This window comes from Dreissena polymorpha, chromosome 5, assembly GCF_020536995.1.
Source record: "Dreissena polymorpha isolate Duluth1 chromosome 5, UMN_Dpol_1.0, whole genome shotgun sequence".
In the NCBI taxonomy this organism is placed as follows: domain Eukaryota; kingdom Metazoa; phylum Mollusca; class Bivalvia; order Myida; family Dreissenidae; genus Dreissena; species Dreissena polymorpha.
In genome coordinates this window covers 16017918-16043563 of record NC_068359.1, presented here as the reverse complement: position 1 = coordinate 16043563, position 25646 = coordinate 16017918, and the positions used below count along the sequence as shown (strand labels likewise).

Below are 25646 nucleotides of genomic sequence, written 5' to 3'. Positions count from 1 at the left end.
ATGCATGCATTTGTGTGTTTTACTGTGTGTGTAAAAGTGATTCATTTTACACCAAAAAGGAAATACAGCAACAAAACAGCAATGTACAAGAAAACAAAAACCGAGCGTGACATATAGTTTTGAATGATATACAACACATTTTTTTAAGAATAAGTTATTCCGATCAAGTGAAAATTTTAAGTTCAAGTGAAATTAACGTGTTAAGTTCGTTTGGCATTTTCACAATTGTAACACAGAATAAGTTTGAGCAATAAATAAGTAAAAGAACCATTTGATTTTACTATCAACTATCACTAATTGTTGGACAAAAAGGAAATACAGCAACAAAACAGCAATGTACAAGAAAACAAAACCGAGCGTGACATATAGTTTTGAATGATATACAACACATTTTTTTAAGAATAAGGTTTTTCCGGTCAAGTGGAAATTTTAAGTTTAAGTGAAATTTACGTGTTAAGTTTGTTGTTGGCATTTTCACAATTGTAACACAGAATAAGTTTGAGCAATAAATAAGTAAACGAACCATTTGGTTTTACTATCAACTATCACTAATTGTTGGACAAAAGTTATTTTATCTACCAGCCATAGACGCATTATTAACGCAAATCATTTCAGAGGGTAATACAATCAAACGACTTATATAAACTTTTCAAAAAGAGTTCATTCGTTTGTCTTTTGTGTGTGTACGTGCGTAATGCATCCATCACTATACAACTGATTAATAATGTAAAAGCAGTAGTTGCCTCTACCAGCTATAGCAAGATTAAACAAGAGACACAATCACGGTACAGGTTTGCATTAGAAACGCACAATCCGTTTTTGTTGTTTTAACATAAAAGATATAACTAATTTACAACCAACAATTATTGAATCTATTTATGTAAAGAATAGATTCATCTATTTGGTTTTGTAATGTTATAGATATCGTGGGGACTTTTATTATATAAGACGATCTTTGTTAGAAAAATCTACTGTATAGTGTATCGTTCAATTTAATTTTGTTAACAGTATGTTGGGTTCAAAAACAATACAGCTTAGACTATTGTGTATGCTTCCTTTTAGATGTAATTTTTATAGTAGATAATTAACGGGGATTTAAGTTACAATATGCAGAAAAGAATGGTGTGTAAAAAGTTACTAAAAAAACAATCAATAACAGCGATTGTTTCGAATGAAAAACCCAACAGTAAGTGTGGTTATAAAAACATCGTTAAAGTTCGTTTACGTTTTGCGGTTTTCACGCCCCCTTTATATGAACAATTAGTTTTTTTTAAATCCCACAAGTTGGCAAGTCTAGCGCGAAAATGAAAAACTAGATAAGCCTCATGGCTATATAATTTCAATGATAGTTAATAATTATTAATATCTCTGTTAATATAAAAAGTGTATGTATTGATTGTATTAGTTGTTTGCGTACTTATAAATTGTAAACCTAAATGTGTACTGGTTATTCAACACGACATCAAGCAAAGTATAATTTTATCGATAAGAGACAATTAAATTAGTGTTCCTGCGAGTAGAATCGTTTTTCTCGCCCTCTCGTTGCGCGGTCTGCACGTCATATACAATGTTCAACTGTGAAAATCTCGTGGAGCGTTTCTGGTTTATGGACACAGTGTTTATAAAAGAAAAGAGATCACATTTTCAATACTGGCTGAAGTGCTAGGCCATGGTAGATCCAGCCAGTATTGGTATTGGTCTTGGACGACTTTGTGTACTATCTCGTTGACGTCGCGGTAGTACACATTTCCCTCGCGTGACCAGGTCGACACGACTATGTCTCTCTGCTTTTTCCTAACGCAAGCAAGTATTGTGGTATTGAGCTTTGTAAGGTGATCATTCACATACACCGGGTCTTTTAGTGTTCGCAAGGCTTTCGCATTTCTCATTATTTTGGTTTTTGTCATTCTCGAGATCATTTTCATGATTATTGGTCGGCTTTTTCGAGAGTTGAACGGCCCAATTCTATGAGCAATGTCAATGTCGTCGCGATTTAGTTTAAGGTCTGTGATGTGTCGATTGAGAAGTTCTATTACTTTGTCTGCAGTTTCCAGGCTAGTTTCGTTTTCCTTGTCCTGTACTCCATCTATCTTAATATTGCTGCGTTTGCTATACTGTTCAATATCGTTGAACCTGAAATCGTTTGCAGTTTCCTTAGCTTTGATGGTCCGTTTCGGCATTTCATTTTCATCCTCTTTATCTTTCAGTCTTTGGCTCATTTCTTCTATCTGCTTCGACAGTTTGCTGTTCGTTTCCGCCTTCTCAAAAATTTCGCTTTCGAGAGTTTCCACTCTTAAGGTTATTGAGCCTAAGAGCTCGTCTTTCAATGGACTAATGATAACTTTTATCATGGTTTTTAGTTCTGTGCTATCTTTCGTAAGAACATTATTTAGTTTAATGTTTATTTTTTTTTAGTTATTTCATCACAATGTTTTCCGTTTGATTAAATTCCTGGTCTTTTGATTTTTGCTTTTTCTTTGATTGTTTCACTTGTGTTTCATCGTTCAAACTTGTATCTGTTTCACTAACGCTACTCAAACTTCCTACATGTCGGCTGCGTTTATCACCTGCTTTTGGATACGAAAGAAAGAAAAAGAAAAATCTTTGTTATTTAAATTGTGCAGTCAAAAGACGTAAAAATGTAGTTAACATATAATTTCCAATGTTTTGATAAAGGCATTATGCCGAAACGTCAATTAAAGGAGTATAATCAGAGAGTTATAAATTAAATGATTTAAAAAAAACGAACTGTCACTTTTTAAATGAAGAGGATTTTCTTTCAGACAACTTGTACACATAAATAAGATATGTGTAAACCCTAACTGTAATAATGCACCTGCAAGTGTGTAAATAGAACACCTTTAAGTCCCAAAGGCCCATATTTACATGCCGGGAGTCTCTACGGGTAATACAGGTATAATTTCCTATTAATATATATTCCGTGTCACGCGTTTCATATTTTATGACACGTAACAGAGACTGCGCAATTGTTATTATTGATAAATCCATAGTGCATTATCTTGCTACATGTGAGGCGTTTTATCAATAACCTATGTTACCAATCATACAATCAGACTTCCTTAAAAACTTTATATGCAGCGACAAATGAACCTAGTTTGAAAACTTGTATCAAGTCAATGTAGAAATGCAAAAGAGTCCTCAGTATTTATGTAAATGAGTCGTGTTCTGAGAAAATTGGGCTTAATGCATTTGCGTAAAGTGTCGTCCCAGATTAGCCTGCGCAGTTCGCACAGGCTAATCAGGGACGACATTTTCCGCTTAAATGGTAATTTCCGTTTAAAGGAAGTCTCTTTTTACCGAAAATCTAGTTTAAGCGGAAAGTGTCGTCCCTGATTAGCCTGTGCGGACTGCACATGCTAATCTGGGAAGACACTTTACGCACATGCATTAAGCCCAGTTTTCTCAGAACAAGACACAAATAGTCGTGTTAGTTTAATCCCTTGACAATATGTTTGTTTGAAACCGTTTTATAATATATATCTCCACGTCTAATATAACTGTGCGATGAGTTGTTTCCTACTAAAATACACAGTAATTAACATTCCAACTTTACCGATAATCGCGTTTAAATAATACATTTTATTTATGATTTTCCATGATATTAGGTTCAATAATCAGAAAGTACAATGTGCATGTTTTGTTTTGCGCTTTATGATTTCATCAATTAAAATATCATACTTTCAGTATTATTCGTATAATTCCCATTTCTGTGTAATCATAAAAATAAGACATATATGCATGGGAATGTATCAAGGTCTTTATCATAAGTCGTCATTACAAGTTGTATATGTAAATATATATTCATTGTAAAGAAAGCGAAACACAATTTTATGTTTCGCCTTTGGAAAAAGATTGACTTTACGGAGGCATCCGTGTTGTTCTTACTGCATCGTTTACATATGACTAGAAGAGACGTTTGGTATATAATGTATGGATCAAATCTGAGTACAACTCTTTAAAGCTGCCATATGTCCAATCTTTAGATGCTGTTTATGATAATGTTACACTATTTCCGGTGCAACTGGAGTTACAATTGGTTTATAGTAGCTATATTAATAATATTATGCTAAGTGTGTTTACTCCTTGTCTGACTGTTAACTCATTATTTGTTGCAAACAGGCAGATCACTGAAAGCATTCTGAAAATCAACAAACAATTGGCTAAACCGCATAGATATGCAATACAAATGATAAATTGTTAATCAAAATAACTAAGTTTATGTTGATTTGTTTGTAAAACAAATTACGTAATGTTAATCGTCCTGTTAATGAAACAAAATGCAAACAAATTGACCGATTGTTTTGTGTTACGTTTTAAGTATTTCTGGTTATACCACATTACTCGCACGCCTGACAAAAGCTTTATATATCTCTTATCTACTCACAGCATGTTATACAGCATATAACTGCGCAATTGCGTTTTGACTGTGCTGTACAACTTGTCTGAAAACGGTGTCGTGAGCTGCCACTTAATCTTTTGTTTCAATTGACAGGTTAAAGTTGATAGCGACAAATGCGTAACTTATATCTCAGCTAAAGGTTTTTATATTTTATTCTGCACTAACAGATGAAGAATTTTGAGTAAAGTGGATGGACGTGGTTATCAGTACCAGTGAGATATCGACCAATGTCCCAATAGCAAGCAAAATATCATAAAGGTGTTATCGGATCGTTGTCAAGACAGTTGCATAATAAATCAAAGTGTTTGCACAATAATATTTTTGCGGTTTAAACATGTGTGATAAAATAATTGGAAACTCGCTGTCATTTTTGCCCAATATTTAATAACACTCGGCAATTAGCTCGCCACAGGATCGCTTACTTACACATTAAAAAAAAACATGGGTTGAAACTTATGAAAGATCGTTTATGAAAGAACAGCCACATACATATGTCATCCCTAGATTTATTAGTTCTGCAGTTATTAACTTCATATATTAAATCGTACATACATTATGGACTTGACCATTACGATTGGAAAGCCAAACAAACAAATTAGTATGAGACAATTGTGAAAAGTGCCCGTTTGATAAATGCTATATTATCACTGAATATTTTCGACTTCCGTGTTTCAGTATTAAAAGTTGTTAAAGTTCGCCTACATCTTTTCCGTGTAGTTGTTTAACATTGCCTATTATCTGTTATTATAGCAATATCTTTGTTATCGTACCGAATAAGCGCATGTTTGGAGACATGCAAACGAGCGTTCTAATCGCAAGTCTTGATGCCCCATCAATATAATTATCTAGTACTCATTTACTTCTCGACCAGCCGCGAATAATGGCCACATGCTGATTCATCGCACATGTTATGGATATGAGAAATGACCAAACGATTAAAATAATTTATTTATAGAAAAATACACACAATATTTTGACCTCAGTAATAAATACTTTGTGCTTTAGAGTTATTACAATTCTTCTTTATAACAAACTTTTCAATATGAAACTTAACTCTTAACTTAATCGTTGACTGAAATAATATAGAAACTGATTAAGTAAATTAATTTGATATAAAACTTGATAACCCAGTGTCACTAAAGTGCGACGATACTTATGCGTATTTTTCCGTGGGTAGGAAGTTTTATTATACGTAAGGTCGGTGGAATGCATTTTATTGTGTTAATTGTGTTATTCAATGTTTGCTATTTAAACAATTATGTTATTATTTAATTTATGCATTAGTCAATTTAGATTTCAATGTGTTATGAAAACGTATAACTATCGCGCAATAGATGGAAGATCCCAACAAGAGAGGTCGCACTAAGTGTTTTCAACCGTTCGATATAAATACCTCGATGGGTTAAAACGCGAATCAATATAAAGCCGAAAAATCTGTTATTGTTATACAAATGTTATTTTAAACAGACACAGCCATATGCACATGTTTAATAAGTCATATGATGTATATCAGGCTGTACGTTTTGTCCTGTCTTTTATAGGCAATTGTTAACTTGTCTGAAACAAAATAATAAGAATACCATTCCTGAAAGACATTCCTCTCCTGAATCTGATTACCCTGGCATGTCAGTTTGAATATTATTTCCGGATAACCCTTAAGTGCAGTTGGCTTGCCTTTTGAAGGACTGTTTTAAGCATGCTGATTTAAATGTTGCGATTTCGACGTTTTTCTGTCTGTCTGTATAATAATGAGACTGTTTACATTAACGAGCCATCATACATTCAATATATGTACTCGTTATAGTATATCATTGACTAAAATGTAACTGCTCAACAATAGATAATCTTAATATGCAAACATTTTCAAAATAGTGATCTGGAGATTTTATTTGCAATATTAACCTCTTTCATATTATTAATTTGTCATATTATGATAGACCAATTGAAGATAGTAAGCTTGGCAACAATTTAGGGGTTGTGTTGATTTGTATGTTTTTGTGCTTTAGTTTAGAAGTGTAATTCGTTACCACGATTACCTACCAAAACTGATTAAAGACAAATATTCTTTTACAGACATTGAGTAATAAAACAGCAAATGGGGCAGACGCAAAGCTTTATATCTTAATCGATGTTTATGAACGTATATATGAACATGTCTTTCTTTCGTTGCTCGAATTCGTGAAGTTGGGTGGAGTACAGTCCGAGAATTGGTGCGTAGTAGACAACGGCACAATAAAAACACGTATGATGTACACAATAAATCAAATAAATACTGTAAATGTATTTCGAACCCAGCTTTAGGATACAAAACATGCACATGCATCGTATTTAAAGAAACGTATTTTCAGTGTGTAGGTACATTTTAAGAAAATTTTCCTGGTTATTGTTAGTTTTTAAAATCCTTTCAAATATTACTATTTTGTCTGTAAATGAACTTAACAATATTAAAAAATATGTGCATACGTTTCTTAAACAGCGCATTTGTTCAATTAATCACGAGAACATTAAATCGCAAGGTTGAAATGTATGTTATCAGATGCAATTTGGATAACAGCAATGCATGGTTAGATTACAACTTTAAATCATTTTATGATAAGATAAATATATGAAATGGTAAGATCACATGTAAGAGTCTCGAATTCATAAACAAATCATGTGGATAAAAGTAAAATGTATATGTATTTGAATGTCTACTGTTAAGAGTCTTTGTTCAAAATTAATAGATGAAATCGTGTTTCTTTCACCATGAAACGTGCGTGTTTATATCAGCTACATGTTGTATTTCAATTCAAGTGAATTTAATGCAGCATCGCTTAAATAAAATCTACTTGGACCGCTAGCACTTTGATTAAAGGTAAGCTTTACGATTATACTTTTTAGTAAATAGCGTATGTAGATTGGATATGGCGGTAAATATGAAGGTGAATGGCTGTTGTAAGATATATCATCCGTATACATTGAACATTTATCTCTATTTAAGCATGACGAATGTCAAGGAATATTTCGTTTCGATATATCTGCCGTGCATGTACCTTAGGTTCGATCATTAATTAACACCATATCAGGCTCAATATATAAAATAAAACAGGTTCCTACATATCATATGAAAACTGAGTAATTAGGAAGCAGTTTAAAATTAGAAACATATTTAAATCACAACTTTGAAGTTTGATAAAGAAACACGTGTCTGTAGTTTATAATAACATAACCAAATCTTAAATAATTGTGTTGTTTGTTGTTTTTTATGTATTATTTTTTGGTTTATCGTTAAGATATCCTGTTAAACCGAAGGGGGGAAGTTGGGACAGCAGGTATGTAAAATCCTACGTTGAAGGGTGGTGTCCAAAGAACGATCAGGTGATACTGGGTTAGAATTAGAAACGTTTCTTGTTCTTTTTCAATGATCTAACTACTTGTTCACCCAGATCACGTACGCGAGAATCCTTAAATAAGCCGTACGTGTATGGAGCTGAAATAATTCACTTAGACTAAATATAATAATACAGCTTTAGCAATGGCATTAAATGAGGCTCCAAAACATTTTCTGTGTCAGAGCCTGGAAATATAAGAGAAAGGAGATGTAATTTATGCAATATGTGTTTTGTGTTTGTCTTTTGTTTTGTTTTTTAATTTTTAAATATAACATTTTAATAATGAAATACAATTGGGGAGGGTTTATGTAACAAGGAAAATACGAATTTTAAATATATTAATATTTTTGTGAAAATGTATCATGAACAACTATGTAAATATTATACGATAAGTGCATGTTTGAATTATTATTTGAAATTCAAATGAAGTGTTGAATTTAAGTATGTTTATATCATTATTGCAACACAAACCTGAAACAATATACTAACCAAATGACTCATGTAACAAATAAACAATTCGTATTGTGCAAATCAATACCTTCTGTTATCTTTCAACATTTTAGCTGTCAAATTCTGAAACGGATCACACAAATAGTGAAAGTTCGATTTTTCCTAACCACAAAATGCTTGTTGGTGAAATGTGTTTACGCTGATTTAAGCAATTATATATTGCACAATTGGTTAGCTATTGACAATATAGTTTATTGTTTCCTATGATTTTATTTTGTTACATAACATACATCTTACCTTGGATTTTGGATTTTTATCTTGGAATTGATATTATCATTAATTAATATTTGTATTATTTATTGTTTAAACAAATTTAGATAACTTTCAACTTATCTCCAAATGTGTTATAAATATACTAACTACGACCGTTATGTTCATGTAACATATGAACGTCTAGGCAACTAACAGCACACACGGAAAGTCAGATTAAAATTGTTATATTGATTTTCATGTTGGTTATTATTGGTACGCTTTGACTCGAATCTAGGTAAGAGGCCATGTTACACCTTTATTAAGGGTTTATTCCTGAGATATATAATCATGATCTGGAGTGTTTAAATATTATTATGCGATGTTAAAAATATTTAAGCAATCATGAAATAGCTGAGTGTTGTATTTACTTCATTTGATCGTGCCTCAAAAATGTTGTAATTCAATCCCGTTTATCTGGTTAATATTGAACAATTGAAATTACTAATCAGTAATTATATTGGGATTTAATCAAATTTAGATTCTCCTATGTTCGTTTTCATTTACATTACGACGCTCTGGTATTGAAATGCATAAAACATTTAAAGACGGTTATCCCATCTTTTATCATTGTTTTTGTTTTATGTCGTTTTGTATTTTTTTCCTGTTTTTGCTTGTCTTAAAGAAGAATAACATATGGATGATAATAAGAATTTTCCTCCTGGTAATGCTTGTTGCAGTTTATTCCAATGCACTCGTATGTTTAAATTGCATAATTTTTATATAGCGTGAATAGACTCGTAAAATGCTAACGCAATATTAATATGTTTGCTATTAATCTGACGTAATCATTTAATTGCTATTTTCGTAAGCATTACGTTTGCTTTGCTTGACTTTTAAACGAGTGCAAGTAGTGTTATCACGCTGCTTTATACGAGGTAGTTTAGAAGTTTTATGATAATGTAGCTCCCTGCATTCGTTTCCTTAATGTCACCATCCTCCATATGTTCAACGCCGGTTGAAGTATAGAGATAACAAACTTTTAACTAGAACAATACATACATTTATAAGCTTCATGTACAAACGCACAATTTAATAATTAGTAATCTAAAATTATATGGATACGACATATCTTTTACACATATTGTTCATCTGTCACACTCAAGAAAGACCGATTGTTTGTACAGATTTGCCTTTCGTAATAACTAAAACTGCATAATGGACAATTTCATTGTCACATGGATTTGGTATTAAAACCAAGTTGTTATTTACAAACAGAAGCTAAAACATACAAAACATCAGAGATAACAACAAAATAAATCAAAGTACTGACAGTACTGGTGTGACGATGCTTTTGAAGAGGATGGATATAAAAGCATCAATTTAAGTAGATCTACATCATCACAATTGTGTATGTGGGTACGAAAAAAAAATTTTGGTACGATTAAAGTACGAAAAAAATTGGGTTAAAAAAAAAATTGGGTATGAAAAAAATTGTGGTACGAAAAAAATTTGGGAACGAAACAAAAATTGGGTACAAAAAAAAAATTGGGTACGAAAAAATTTTGGTACGGAAAAAAATGGGGGAACGGGAACTTAGTACCCCTGGGGAACTTGACCCACAATCGCACATTCTTGGCCCTTTCCGTCAAACATCGGATAAGTAACTTAATCGCAATAGTATGAATACACATTTATGGCGTACCATTTGGGTCGTATGTCAACAAGACCTAGTAGGTTAAAAGAGAAATGTACTTTTACGTACAATATGTACGTCGAAGTACATTTTTTGTATTTTCGAAGTACAAAATTGTAATTCGACGTTCAGTCTTTATTGACCCTTGAGTGTACGCCAATCAGAAGACGCCTTACATCTGTTGTTTTGAGAGATATTTGACAATGAACATTATTATTATTATTATGCCCCCCTTCAAAGAAGAGAGGGTATATTGTTTTGCACATGTCGGTCGGTCCGTCGGTCGGTCGGTCAGTCCACCAGATGGTTTCTGGATGATAACTCAAGAACGCTTACTCCTAGGATCATGAAACTTCATAGGTACATTGATAATCACTTGCAGATGACCCCGATTGATTTTCAGGTCACTAGGTCAAAGGTCAAGGTCACAGTGACTCGAAATAGTAAAATAGTTTCCTGATGATAACTCAAGAATGCTTAGGCCTAGGATCATGAAACTACATAGGTACATTTATCGTGACTGACAGATGACCTCTATTGATTTTCAGGTCACTAGGTCAAAAGTCAAGGTCACAGTGACTTGAAACAGTAAAATGGTTTCCTGATGATAACTCAAGAATTCTTAGGCCTAGGATCATGAAACTTCATAGATACATTGATCATGACTGGCAGATGACCCCTATTGATTTTAATGTCACTAGGTCAAAGTCACAGTGATTCGAAATAGTAAAATGGTTTCCGGATGATAGCTCAAGAATGCTTACGCCTAGGATGATGAATCTTCATAGGTACATTGATCATGACTGGCAGACGACCCCTATTAATTTTCAGGTCACTAGGTCAAAGGTCAAGGTCACAGTGACTTGAAACAGTAAAATGGTTTCCTGATGATAACTCATGAATTCTTACGCCTAGGATCATGGAACTTCATAGGTATATTGATCATGTCTGGCAGATAAACCCTTTTGATTCTCAGGTTACTAGGTCAAAGTCAAGGTCACATTGACATAATTGCTTCCACTACAACTGACAGCCCATATGGGGGGCATGCGTGTTTTACAAACAGCCCTTGTTATAATATACCAAATTATGCGACTATCGACCGCTAACTAATAGATATTGAGCGTATTTATTGAACATTATTATAATTATTTATACCAAATTATGCGACTATCGACCGCTTACTCATAGATAGTGTGCGTATTTATTGACCAGGCGTGGCGGAATTAACCTCAGACTTATGCAAATAATGGTAAACACAAAATACAACCAAACCAGGGAGGTTATTATACATTTTTAATCCCGTAATCGTTTGGTTACCGTCGGGAATTTCCTACACAGTAATGCGCTGGACCTTGATATTCCGCCCCGCATGGTCAATAAATACTAACAATATGCTTGATAATTTTAATTTTAAAAAAGGTAACCTTGAATCTTCTTCAAATGGGTATATAATCTATATCTATGCATTAAATACTCAAAACTTCTTTGTAAATTGTTTTTTTTTCAACTTTGATATTTTTATTTTGTCATCAATTAAAAAAGAGATTTTAAACATTTATTATGAATAAATCTGAAGGAAAAGTGGCTCATGAGACAAGTTTTTTGATCGGCTGTTAAGAATATTTGTACAAATATATACTTCGAAGTGTATTTCATTTTGTACGTAAAATACATATTGTACGTCAAAGTGCATTTCTCTTGTCACCAAATAGGTCTTGTTGACTTTCGACCCAAATGGTAAGCCATACACATTTCGTAAGCGGTAATGCAGTCCTACCTATGCACGTCAAAATTTAAGCGAAATATGTAAACAAAGTGGAAGCTTGTCAGGAATGTTTGAATTAATGAAGAACATCATGTATTAATGTAAGTTTATTGAAGAAATGTACAGAAAATATGTTAAATAAGCAATGTCGATATTTTTTTTCAGCCACATAATTGTTGATAGTTTGATATCACAAAATGAAAGTTAAAGTAGAACTGTCAAAAATGACAACCTGTCAATGTGTTGTTTTTGCTGGCACGAGAGGGCGATTACACTCAATGTGTTCACATTTTTTACCATAGGCTTTGCCAATGACCTCTAAAGTATGGGTGGCTTTGTTATAATGCATTGCTATCATGTAACTGCATGATTGTGTATATGATTACAATACACAAAGCATAAATAATGATATAAATATACTGGATGAGCTCAAATAATCTGATAACTATAGCCAGGTCAATTAAGTACATAAAATAGAATTTTTTGTCCTGATTTCATGAAGACTTGAGATATTTATGCACATAGAGTATCAAGATATGGGTTGATCCACAAATGAAAAGTATTTTTGATCTGTATTTGGTGCAGGCTCTTTTTCCATGACTGTGAAAGTTAAATTTTCACATGTGAAAAGGGTGTCAAATTTTTTTCCGAAGTATTTCATTCAACCATTAAATACAATGTAATGTTCTGCATATAATTTTCAATTTTGATAGGTGTTTGTTAGGTGATCAACAGGAGATGACCAGGGTGCCAGAGAAAAGGGATAAACATTTGAGATCTGGTCAGAGCTTCATATAAAAGTGTTTAAGTAGTATACATTTTATATCTGGCCAGTGCTCAAGAGAAAATGTGTACATTTCAGAAAATGTTACCATTTAAAAATGTTTAAATACCACTTGACTAAGGCTCTTTATTCATCTAGCATGAACACTTGTACTATATCTTTTTAACACTGAAAAATAATATTTAATGTACAAATTTAATCTTCCAATGTGTACAGATACTACTTAACATATATTTGACTGTATTGAATATTGGAACTAGCTAAAATATCCATTAGAAAAATTATCAGGGGGTGAAATATTCATTCCCTGAAGCTCTGATGCTGGAGCTATGTTTATAAATCTTTAAATACACTGATTAAAGAATGAAAGCAATACAATGATACAACAGAGGGAAAATCATCCCCTCTTAACAAACATGATACAAAATTATGTATAATATTTTTGGATCTGGATCTGGATTGGTACACAGCAGGACCTTTAGGTATGCGCGCTGCGGAAGAGAGATGGGAGTGACTTACATTTTAATTTAATTACTGAAATTCATCACTGAAGTAACAGTATGATCTCATTTGATATAGATGTACAGATTGTATCAAGCAACATAATTAAATAATTATCAGTATAAAGTACTGTCAGGATTTCAGTATCATTGAAATGATTTCAGTCAAGTTTATCATTCATATACATTAATTTTGTAAATATTATCAATATAAGTATACTAGATGCAAACATATTTGAAATAATACAATTTGATATACTGTATATAATCATACTTATAATGTAACTACACATCCAAGCAGTCCGTCAAACAATTGCAACAGAGCCACTTGGTGTGCCAATGCACCAGCAGACAAGTCAAATGCATTCTGACTTAGTGCATTTTACTATTTATAACATCTACATTAGTTACAGATACATGTTTACATTTGTTTGTGTTTGAAAAAATGTATAATCTTTAATGACATCATCTGACCATGCATGCCCTAGATTTCAAAATAAAGGCCCTGGTCTGACACATTGGTAACATTAACGTTAAACTGTTACCAGTCTTCTGAAATTAATTTTTATTGAACTATGTAATGAAATCTAAATCGGGCACTGATTTATCTTGTTTTAAAACAGTCATAGATCAGTTGTGGCCTCTCGGTAATGACCCAGTTTTGCTTACTTGTCACAACCTTAAAATTTTCCACACTTCTATAATAGCAAATCTGGATTTAGGTGATCTTCAATAGTACATTTACACTTTAGCTCTGTCACAAGAGTGCTTGTAAAGTCAAGTCACATATTTCAATCTAGGCCATGTCAAACTCAAAGTGTCAAAGACAAATGAAAGATGCGTTCGTTAGTTATTGTCCCATTGTTTACTACTGCTGTGAGTTTTTATATCATATAACTGATGACCATCATGTCAATGTGAGAGAAAATTCACATTATCTTAGTATATCAGGTTTAGCAGCCTTTTAGATAACTAAGTTGGCTAGTTTTCAATGTCGCTTCTGGGGATCAAACCTGCAGCACAACCTTCTGCAATCAAAGACGACACTATACCACTAGGCTTTTAGGAAGATACTGAAGTTTTTTTATCTCTCGTCAGAGCAACCAAACCAAAAATTTAATCAATTATTGCCGACTCGGTATTCTTGAGAGATAATGGAAGATGCAACATCTCTCACGCCCCCGAGCATCGCCTTAAGCAGTATTCAATTCTCAACACGAAAGTGCTGGAGTCATTGATCCCGAGGGACCAGAAAAAAACACTTGATAAATGTTCGTAATAAAATCATTTGATTAATGACAATACTATTATTTGAGCCAGGTCACAGGAAAAGGACAGTCTAACCAGTATCCAATTAAACTATTTGTTATTGTCATAAAACCGCTTTTAAGCAATCAGCTTTCAAGCGACTGCAGGCTGATCTAGATCCAAACTGGCCGCAATCGCCTTAATGTCTCTTTTACTGTGACACAGTTCATTTGACTTTAAAATGATATCAAATACTAAAATAGAAAGAAGAAATAATACAAACCAGTAATTTGAGTGAAGACTTTGTAATTAATTTTTTCAGGACAGCTTGGTGATCTGCAAATCCCATGTGATATGTTGATATAGGGTATCATAGTCATTCAATAAGTCGCAAAATGCTCGAATACCATTTCCAAAGCAAAATGTGACTTAAATTGATAACTTAAAATACCAGTCAAGTCTTAAGATCCAGAAAGCCCTGTATTCACATCGAATATATCCTTCGAATTCAATCCATTGTTGACATTAGCGCAGATTTAGTTAATAAATAACTCATATACCCTTAATGACAGTTTCTAAATAGCCAAACAAGCCGATGTATGCTGTAAGAAAGTTTTGACACGAAATTAAACGCGGCCATTGTTGTATGTTTAGACACGAACGACAACTCTGCTGGAGAATGTGGGTCGCACTAAAACGCGGACCAATCTGCGGACGATATAGATTATAAATTATAATCTATATCGTCCGCAGACTCGTCCGCCTTTTAGTATCTGCCGGAGAATGTTATCAATGCTAATGAGCGAGGTATGCCGATTAGAAAAACTGCGCTATCTCAATCGGACTGGCTCGGTCTTTTACATAGGTCGCCATTGTGAAGAATTTTTTGATGGTATGGTACCTTAGACGATGCTGAATCAGCATCGTCAAAAAGTGCTAAGTTCCTAAACGGCATTTGATTTTGTGTTTGTTTGCATTTGTTTTTATTTTAGTATGAACTTTCGTAACCATGATAACCTACGTAAAACTGATTAAAGATGAGCATAATTTTACAGGTATTGAGTAACACAATGGCACATGGGGCAGACACAAAGGTTCATATCCTTGTCGAGATACTTTTACGGATTTCCAAACAGGTTCTTCTTTCCTTGCTCGAATTTGCTGTAAAGGAAAGTAAACCTAAAGAAACAACCGCGGAAAATTGGACAATAGATCATTATGTTAACACGTACATGACCAAAATAGCAAGCACAACAACTGGTCAAAAGAATATTAAATTGTTTGTTCCTGGATTTGGTGTGAAAATTGATCTTTCATCATGGCCTTTGTATTTGTCGACGTTTGTAATTGTAGAAATTGCTGACGTGTCTGTTGAAATCAAGGACAAAGTTCAGCAGATGACAAGACATAGAACTGAGCTATACAACTCCCTGTTGGATATGTCAGATGTCTTTTTTGACAACCACGTAAGGGATCTTCGGATTTTAATGGGAGAGATATGTCAATATCTCGGGGCGGGCATGTGCACTTTTATAGATAGGGAATAGAAGATATTATACAAGGCAAAACTCCTCACGATCAACACAGTATCAACGTCTTCCCTAACCAACCTTTACGAAACCTTACCAACAATTTACAGAGTTTGGTGTTCATTGTCTAACGACCGCATATGTACCCATTTATTACCTCGAAACTTGTATATCAGGTCTTTGTACACGATCTTTGACTTTACAGTCATATGGTGCTATTTTGTATTATTTATCATCGTCACTCGTCCGTTGATATCAAATGTATTTCCGCTATCTTTTATGAGGGCGCTCAGTAATGTTATAGGCGCACAAACAAGTATTGTATGTGACGAGACAAAAATATCAAGCAATGATTCCAACTCAATATAACCATCTTAAGTTTTCCGAATCCAAGCTACCTTAGCATCCGCTGACTGGATCTGATGACATCGTATAAAAGGTCATGTTGAGGTGACCTTTCAATGAGTAATCAAACCGTCGTCATCAAAAGTCGTGCATATGCCTAAATGTCCACTCGGTAAAGATACAAATCCAACGTCATCACATATCAGATATTCAATTTGTTTATCAACTGCTAAATGTAGCATAATCAAATTCGAGGTGTGTTGATTGTATTCGATTTATATAACCATCGTGGCTATCATTATAATTGAGATACATAATATACATTTCACTTCATGTTCATCAAATATGATATCACGCAATATAATAACCACGTTTAACAAATCAACACTCACATTGAAAAACTTCCTTATGCGATTGATTTCAAATAATGTACTTATTCTCAACGAACACAAACTGTGGGCCAGACCGTTGAACGGGTATTTGATTGTAAGATTTGACATGATATAATGTGTCTATAGTGATACGGACGTTAAAACATAGTGTTAAAACATAAATGCACGAAAAAATAAGGTATATTTTATTATTAGTGTAGGAAATATTCGTATAATATATAATCTAAAAAATTGGATCATATGTACAATATATGAACAGCATTCCTGAGTATTTGGAGTATCAATACTGGATAAGTAATATGGTTTTAATAGCATGAAATGAACTTTTTGTACTTCGCATATTTCCTCAAAACCATATTAAATGTATCATATTTTGAGAAACCAAAACAATTCGTGAATACCACATAGAGAAATTAATTTTTATTATACAGTAACATTTCAACCTGTCATATTTTTCATAGTGAAGTACAGCGTTCCTAATATAACGGGTTTTTGTATTCATTTAGTTAAGTTACGAAAATTAAACCTTTCAAATGAAACGGAATAAACTACATTTTGTGCACAATAGTATAAGACCTCCCTTACGCGAGTTGATAATATCGTTCAGAGCTCATTAAACTTGCATTATTTTCTATGAATTTTATTGATATAATACATCAAGGGCATTGTAATTTTTTGCGACGTTTTGAAAATAATCATCTTTGTCCTTAGATTCATTTTATTCATATATCTGGGAAATAATCAATCCATATGCGAGTACATACACGACTATTATTATACTTTTGTACAACTCAGGTGCCGCATATATGAACATCCATGCGTTCGAGCTCGACGCGGTATGTCTCTATCTTATGTGTGTTGGATATTAGATATGTGCTAAGTTTGAGGTTCGGCGCGCCTTTAAGCAAGTTTGATCCTTCAATACTTTTCATGGACATTTTCAAAGAGGTGATCCAAGCTGAACTCATTGTTATGTTTCATGTGTTTTTTTTTTGTGCTTTGTATTGTATTTTATAAGCACTTGGGCTTTCGGCTCAAATAAGAGACTACGACATGACAACATTTATTCGTGTTTATGTAGTGTTTTTTTTATCTAATCAAGGACTATGAAGTCAAAAAGCAAATCATATCTGGTTGTTTCATCAATCAATCGGCCTTGGATAAACCAAATGTAAAAGAATAATGCACAAAATGATTGATCAACCAGTCTGCTAGAAAGATTTACTGTGCTAAATCATTATTAAACGAATAAGAAATAGCAAGCATGTTTAAAACCACAAGTGGTCATTTGGCGCACGGTATATAAAAGTGGACTTTGAGCGGCGTTAAATTCGCTGTCTTTATGTCCAGCAGATTTCTCTTGAATGTTGAATGCACAAACGATAGCATTGTATCAACCGGTCCATCACTGATTGAACGCTCAACTTATTAAAAAAGCCAATATACAAGTTTTAACACTGTGTTATTTAGTTCATAAATACAACAATACCAGCAGGCGTTATTAAATTTGAATCCAAAGCTGTTATGTAGTGGTTTATATAAGCGTGTCTATTTACTATCGTTTGTCAACACTCGAGGCCGGATTCGTTTGCGTTTGCGCTCGTTTCATAATGCATGGCCTGCTAGGGTGTGTTGTATTTCTGCCAGATCACTTTTCATTCATTTTTATAGTTAGGTGTTTAGGAGACGCTAAATCTAGTCTTTCATTATGCGTTAAGAGTTTCTTGGGTATATTGAAGTTGTTACTGCAATTTTGTCCGACTTCCTCATTAATTGTGCAATCATATATTATTAGTCATGTTTACGCACACAAATAGAATTATTCACTTTGTCATAAAAGCCCCAAACAGGACGCTAATGCAAATACGTAGTTAAAAGCGTGCCACTGATGCGTTTGCTTACAGACGCATGAATTTAGTTTTAAAGGGGCCTTTTCACGTTTTGGTAAATTGAAAAAATTGAAAAAAGTTGTTTCAGATACGCAAATGTTCGTTTTAGTTATGATATTTGTGAGGAAACAGTAATACTGAACATTTACCATGGTCTAATATAGCCATTATATACATCTTTTGACGATTGAAAAACTTGAAAATTATAAAGCGTTGCAACGCGAAACGATTGAATAATTTGGAGAGTTCTGTTGTTGTCGTTTAATTTTGTGAAACTACGAAGATTGCTTATATAAAGTAAAAAATACGTCTCTCATTTATAGTTGGCAGGATGGCCGAGCGGTCTTATTGATTTGTACTCCAGGACTCCGAGGGTCACTGGTTCGAGCCCTGCTGAGGGCTACTTTTTTCATTTTTAAAATTTTATTCTTGATTTTTTACTGGAGCTTTTTAGATCCAATGTTTACATTTATCAATATAAAGCATTTAATTACAAACTTCAAAACATGACAAAATCTGTGAAAAGGTCCCTTTAATAAACGCCGTGTACTGAAATTGTTACTGCTTTTGTAGGAGCAACTGTTATATCAGAGAGACTACCCGCTCCATTTACAAAAGCAATTTCTTGATCGAGTGTATACGGACGTCGATCATGCATTTGTATTACTAACTAAACATTACATACAATCAATCAGCATGTGATGTCATTGGACACGGTTATAACGTCAATAATTATTAAAATAAATATTCGTTGGAAATGTTTCCTATGAAATGTCGCTTGACAATATTCTTATTCTACTTTTGTCACAAAATACACTCTACAATATATCGCAAAAATATGTTGAAGTGCTTTTCCTGCATGTTTAAATGAGTACTTACAACGAATCATGCGTCCATTTTCGGTTTTATCATTTAAAAGCACGCATGTGTGCGTCCCAGTTACACTGACATTTTAAAATGAGCCTTTCTCTTTGAAAAAAAGGGGTGTAATGCATGTGCGTAAATTGTTGACCCAGATTAGAATGTGCGATCCGCACAAGCTAATCAGGGACGACACTTTCCGCTTTTGTAGTATTTTGAGTTTACAGAGACTCTCTTCTTCGCAAAAAATCCAGTTTAGCCGGAAAGTGTCGTTCCTGATTAGCCTGTGTGAACTTCACAGGCTAATCTGGGACGACACTATGCACATGCATTAAGCCACCTTTTCACAGAGCACGGCTCAAATATATTCTTTTAGGTCAGTTGGTAGAACGCTAGACTACAAATCCGTGGATCGCGGGTTCGATTTCACATACCGTGTATGGGTATTTGTCATGAAATTATATCTACAGCCATTCTCGCTCTTCCTCTGGAGCATAAAAGGCAGTTTCCAGTTCATTACAATTCGTGCTTTTAGTACCAAAGAACCATCTTAACCTTGAAAAGTTCAGTTTGTTATCTAACCGCCGTGATATGACTAACTATTGTTTACAGCGACATAACATCAATTCAAACCAGCGAACAAAATTATTAGCGTTTGTTAGAGCGTTTTTGAATATAAACTGTATTTCACGGCCGACTTGCATTAATGCGAAGGACTCGTATGTCTCCAGTGACTTTAACAAAAATAATTAGAATTTAGTTCCCTATTGCCGCTACATTGAAATTTGAAGTTATGTACTTGAGATTGGTCTTATTGCTTTTCTAAATCAATACAGTATTGAAAAAACGCGTCAATTGCTTTGTACTAATACACATTAGATTGATCAATGGAACAATAGAACCGGGTCTGTTTCAGTATAGAGACAAGTTGAATGTGAATAATTATATTTGTGATTTTGGTAAATTTACAGTTAAACTCATTAATCGGAATATATACTTGTCGGAAATTATACTTTGATTACCCGCACGGACTCATTAGAGTCGATGCGGCTAATTCCGTACGGGCGTCTAATTTCGTACACTATTAATGTATTGTTTATATCTGTTTAGTTTGGTTACACAACACTGAATTACGCCATATCGATTATAGTCCTATTTTCGCTTGTTTAAATGTGCGCTTCGTGAAATCGATCGCCGATGACGTAACTGTCTAAATCCGATTGGCTGCATACGTATTTGGCGCGAAATTTTAAAATTCCCGCTTTCTCCCGCATCATCAGCAAGCGCTCAGAAACGACAACTCCAACGGTAATAAGATTATCTTTGTTGTTATGAATTGTGTGCGAAGTTGTGTGTTAAAAATAAGTTTATGAAATATTTTTTCTTTCTTTTTAAGCTCAATATATATGTTAAAATCATATTATTGTTGTAGTAATATGTAAAATAAAAGTGTACGAGATTACCCGCATTAATTTTTACCAGTAAAAGTTATGTGCGGGTAATTTCGTACGCCTTTATACGAAAACTATATTGATAAAAAGGTCGATATATCTATTAAAATTTTTGGAAAGAAAAAAGGTGTTTAAAATGTTTTGCAGGACTGTGACTTGCTTGACCAAGTGGATGAGATTAGAGCCAACACTCTTTAATAGAGCTTCCGTATTTTCTGTAAATTGATCAATAAATTTCCAATTATGAGTTTTGTTTGCTTTTGTCATTTACAGTCCACAATGCCCAAAAGGTATTCTCAAAAGGATATCCTCGATGCTGTGGGTGCGGTAAGACAGGGGATGTCGTACCGGAAAGCTTCTTGCAAATTCGGTGTCCCAGTCATGACCATCCAAAACCAGATCAGCGGCAAGGTCGACGAATTGGCACACGCTGGGCGGCCAACAGTCATACCAGCCGAAGTTGAGGTGGAGCTAGTTGAAAAAATTAAACGGGCAGCGAACATGGTGTGTAGCTGTTTCTATGTACACTAGCTTTTTGAAACTGTTTCTGTCATTCATGCGTTATGTTCAATACACATTATGTTTTTAAAATGTTGGTAAGTTTAAATAATAATCAATGAAGATTTTTAAAATTAACATTTCCAACGTCCTGTTGCGCTTATTGGCCGTTGCTAAAACCAAACTTACGCAACGCAAAATGTGGTCTCGATTCCAAGAAGCGGACATTAAAGCACTGTGCTTATTACAGTAGCAAAAAGCACCCACATGTATTAACAAATTAAACGATCGATTTATTGATATAATGCGGTGACATTCATCATATATTATTATTGTTGCAGGGATTTGGAATAACCAGACGAATGTTGCTAGTGAAGATCGGCAGAATCGTCTGCAAGCTCGGAATTAAGTCCCCATTTAGAAATGGCGTGCCTGGCAAGGATTGGATTGCGGAATTTTTGAAGAGGCACCCAGACGTAAGCCTAAGGACACCACAGGCTTTATCAACGTGCAGAGCAAGGATGTTAAATGAAACTGTCACAAACAATTATTTTAACGATCTTGCTAGGCTGCTCGAATCTCTTTGTTTACAGGACAAGCCTGTTCGCATCTGGAACATAGATGAAACCAGCGTTCCACTGCTGCACAAGCCGGCTAGGGTGCTTGGGCCTTCCGGTGCGAAAAATATTCCTGGAAAGGTTGGGAATAACCGGGAAAATGTCTCTGTCCTGGCCTGTGTAAACGCTGCTGGTGGCGAGATCCCCCCTCTGGTTATTGTTAAGGGCAAAACATACAAAAGTTTGCTATCTTACAATACTGAGGCCGGAGTTCCCGGCAGCGTTTACACATTCCAGGAACGAGCTTGGATGGAGGATACGTTGGGCGAGATCTGGTTTCGGGGCCATTTTCTTAAACATTGTGGTCCAGCAAGGCCCCAGCTTATAATTCTGGACTCTCACTCATCCCACGAGACATTTGGTCTCATAGACGCAGCTATCGCTAACGATGTCCATCTTTTAGCGTTTCCGACCCACACAACCCAGTGGTTGTGTCCTTTGGACAAGTCCGTATTCGGTCCACTTTCTCGAGAGTATTCGAGATTCTGTACCGAATTCATGGCACTTAGCCCAAACAACATGGTTAACAAATGGGAGTGGCCTCGGCTGTTCAGGCATAAATATGGAAATATAAGACTTTCAAGCGTTCAATTTACATTATTCAATATTCATAATGAGAGTTATGGTATTAAAGCGAGATTATACGATTTGTATATGTGTTAAGTTGTAATATATTGATAAACATATGTTACAGTAACACAAAATAGGCAAGAAAAATTATACATTGAATATGAAATTCTTAAAATGCAGCAAAAACAAAGCGCCCCGAGCCGATTGTGACGAAGATATTTCGTACATTTTTTTCCTACATTAACCGAAGCATTCGTCTTTTTTGTATGAGGATCGGAGTTAGTGTTCGTGTGTCGTATGAATAGATACCGTTGCAGGATATTAAAATGATCCGTAAAACTAAATTAAGATTCACATCGTACAAGCATGATATACATGCTGACGAATTCGGCTGTACAGACATTTTCGATTTCAGAATTAAATATCTGGCTTATTTCGCATTTTTCAACACATGTTCTTCTTAACTTTTAGTTTAATTTATATTGAAATATATATATGATAAGTTTTTTACGCATTTTATATAAATTCATATATATTTGACAAACTCGTATAATCTCGCATTAAAGTTCAATTATTCAATTATATGTTTAATTTCTTATTTGTTTGTACAAGTTGTCTGTACAAAAACCCGTTTAAATGGAAGAGTGATTTTAATTGATTTTAACTCATGGATTACAAACGACAATAGTATCAACTTACAAGTAAATAAGTAAGTTTCTGTACGATAAATGATGACACATGCGTTTCTTATTTTTTATTCTGCTATTCAAATTGTACTCAACGAATCATTCAGATTTATGTTGTTTTTTTATTGTTATTTTATTGTGGAACATAGAAAGAAAATTTGATTATTCTAAAATTCAGGCTTGTTATATGTTTAACACATAGTTGGCGTTGTTTTGTTGCTTTTTATATGTACTTTTTAATTTCATTTTCTCTGTTTTGTGAGACTTAAACAAAAGTTAGAACTTTTACTTTAGATGGACGCAGCAAATAAGTGGATGAAATAGTTTAATTTAAGTACGTCAATTTTTTCATGCCCGCTTGATAAAGTATTTTGATGAATAAATCGCGTTACATTTATAAACGTTGCGTTTATAAGTTTAAATACTTTTAATAATGTACCGAACGGTTTTCCGAGTTTATTTGCACGATCGATAAATGGTTCTTGAGAGTCACACGCATATATACGTATCTTTCGAAATGATCATAATAGCAAAATTATATCAAAAGGTTATTTGCGAGTATTGAACTCATATCAGGAAAATTATATAAAATTTTAAATCGGTAAATGTTGTATTTTCTTCATAATTACACCACGCTTGAAATAAATATAAAATAATGCAACATAGTTCGTGGAGAACACAATAACATAAACGTCCATTTCTGTTTTCATATCGATTAATTTCTGTTGATTTAATTCTAACACAAGATAAGTATTGACGCAAAGCATCAAAGGGCGTCGGGAATTTCAGTGTAAAAGGCACTCAATGAAGTTACATGGAACGATTTTTTTCTACTGTAAATATTAATACATTGGCCGATTATTTTAAACAAAATAGAAAAAGATACTGGTATAACCATTATCTATGATTTTGTGTTATAACCCCCAAATAACCATTATCTATGATGTTGTGTTATAACCTCGAAATAACCATTATCTATGATTGTGTGTTGTAACCCCCAAATATTTCATAGTTCATTTTATTTATATTTACAATAACTCTTAATTTTCTGTAGAAAAATGAACGAGTTCAATTTGCGTAACCCGTAAGCCGGCGATACCGCCTTCGAAGGCGGAGCTTCTAAAATCGGACCAATAGTTTAAGAGGCTGGCGCGTAGTTATACAGTGACCAGTACCGTGATCGCACTACTTTTGTAAATAAAGTAATAAACATGAATAAACATTACCCGTTTGTTTACTTTTGTTTCTTTGATGTTTCATTTCTCGATGTCTCGATTTATCCCATCAATTTTCTTAGTTGTCAAATATGTATGTAAAAATATATTACAGAACCAGCTTTCCGTATTTTTTTTTCATTACCTGAATACGCAATTTATGACGTATTTGTGTGACGTCATTTCGGTGACGAAACATTTTACGAAAACAATATAGACGTGGTGTATTTTTTACAGTTAAATATTTGTTTTAAACTTTAAAGCATCGAACGAATCCAAAACGTATTTCGGATTGTGTGTTTGTCATGCATAACCCCTTAATTACAGACACTGGAAGTGTATATCGTTGTAACTTTATTGTCATTAGCATTGGATTAAAGTTGCCATTGAGGTAAGCGTGTCGTTTATACTAAATTTAGTTTGAATGACCCCTGTCAAAGCTTAAATAATGGCTTAAATTTATTCTACAGCACAATTTCGGCTGCAATCGGTGTTTTAATTTTCCAAAAAATGTGCTACGTGTAATTATAATTAATAGTTAAACTTCAGAACTTCTTTTCTTCGCGCAGGAATAATGAATAACAAAACCTTAAGGGGCGGGTCCAAGCTGTTCCCGAAACAATTCTGAGTTGTTTTTTATGCTCGAATACGTTATAATTGTTTCAAATCAAAGGACAAATATAAATATAAGGATTGATTCTTATTTTCCGGGCTTTTATGCAGTATGAACGCTCAGGGCGAGTATTGAAAATTTACCGAGAAGCGCTAGCGCGCTTCTCGAAATTTTCAAAACTCGCCCTGAGCGTTCATACTGCATAAACGCCCGAACAATAAGAATCAATCCTTAAACATTGGTTTCCTTTTTTTACTGGCATCCGTGTGCATTTTTCAATAATGGAACAGAACTGTGTAGGTTTTAAAACATCTGCTTCATCTTGTAATTTCATATTTTTCTCAACTTGAAGGGAGGTGATTCTGAACTTATTCTTACGTTGCTCATTTACTATAGGGGTTGAGTACTCATTGATATGAAAACACTGTAAAAGTGTTAATGTGTTTACGAACCCCCCACCCTCTCACACATATATTTCATGGGCATAATACAAAC

The 25646-nt window shown here is 33.9% G+C and overlaps 1 long non-coding RNA gene across 1 annotated transcript in view; it reads left to right on the top strand.

Moving 5' to 3' along the window:
* The first annotated feature begins 7018 nt into the window (after positions 1 to 7018).
* Positions 7019 to 25646, top strand: part of LOC127831669 (uncharacterized) — a 23397-nt gene continuing 4769 nt past the window's right edge. The window contains exon 1 of the long non-coding RNA XR_008026449.1: positions 7019 to 7274. This is a non-coding gene — a long non-coding RNA (uncharacterized LOC127831669). The remainder of the gene's footprint in view (positions 7275 to 25646) is intronic.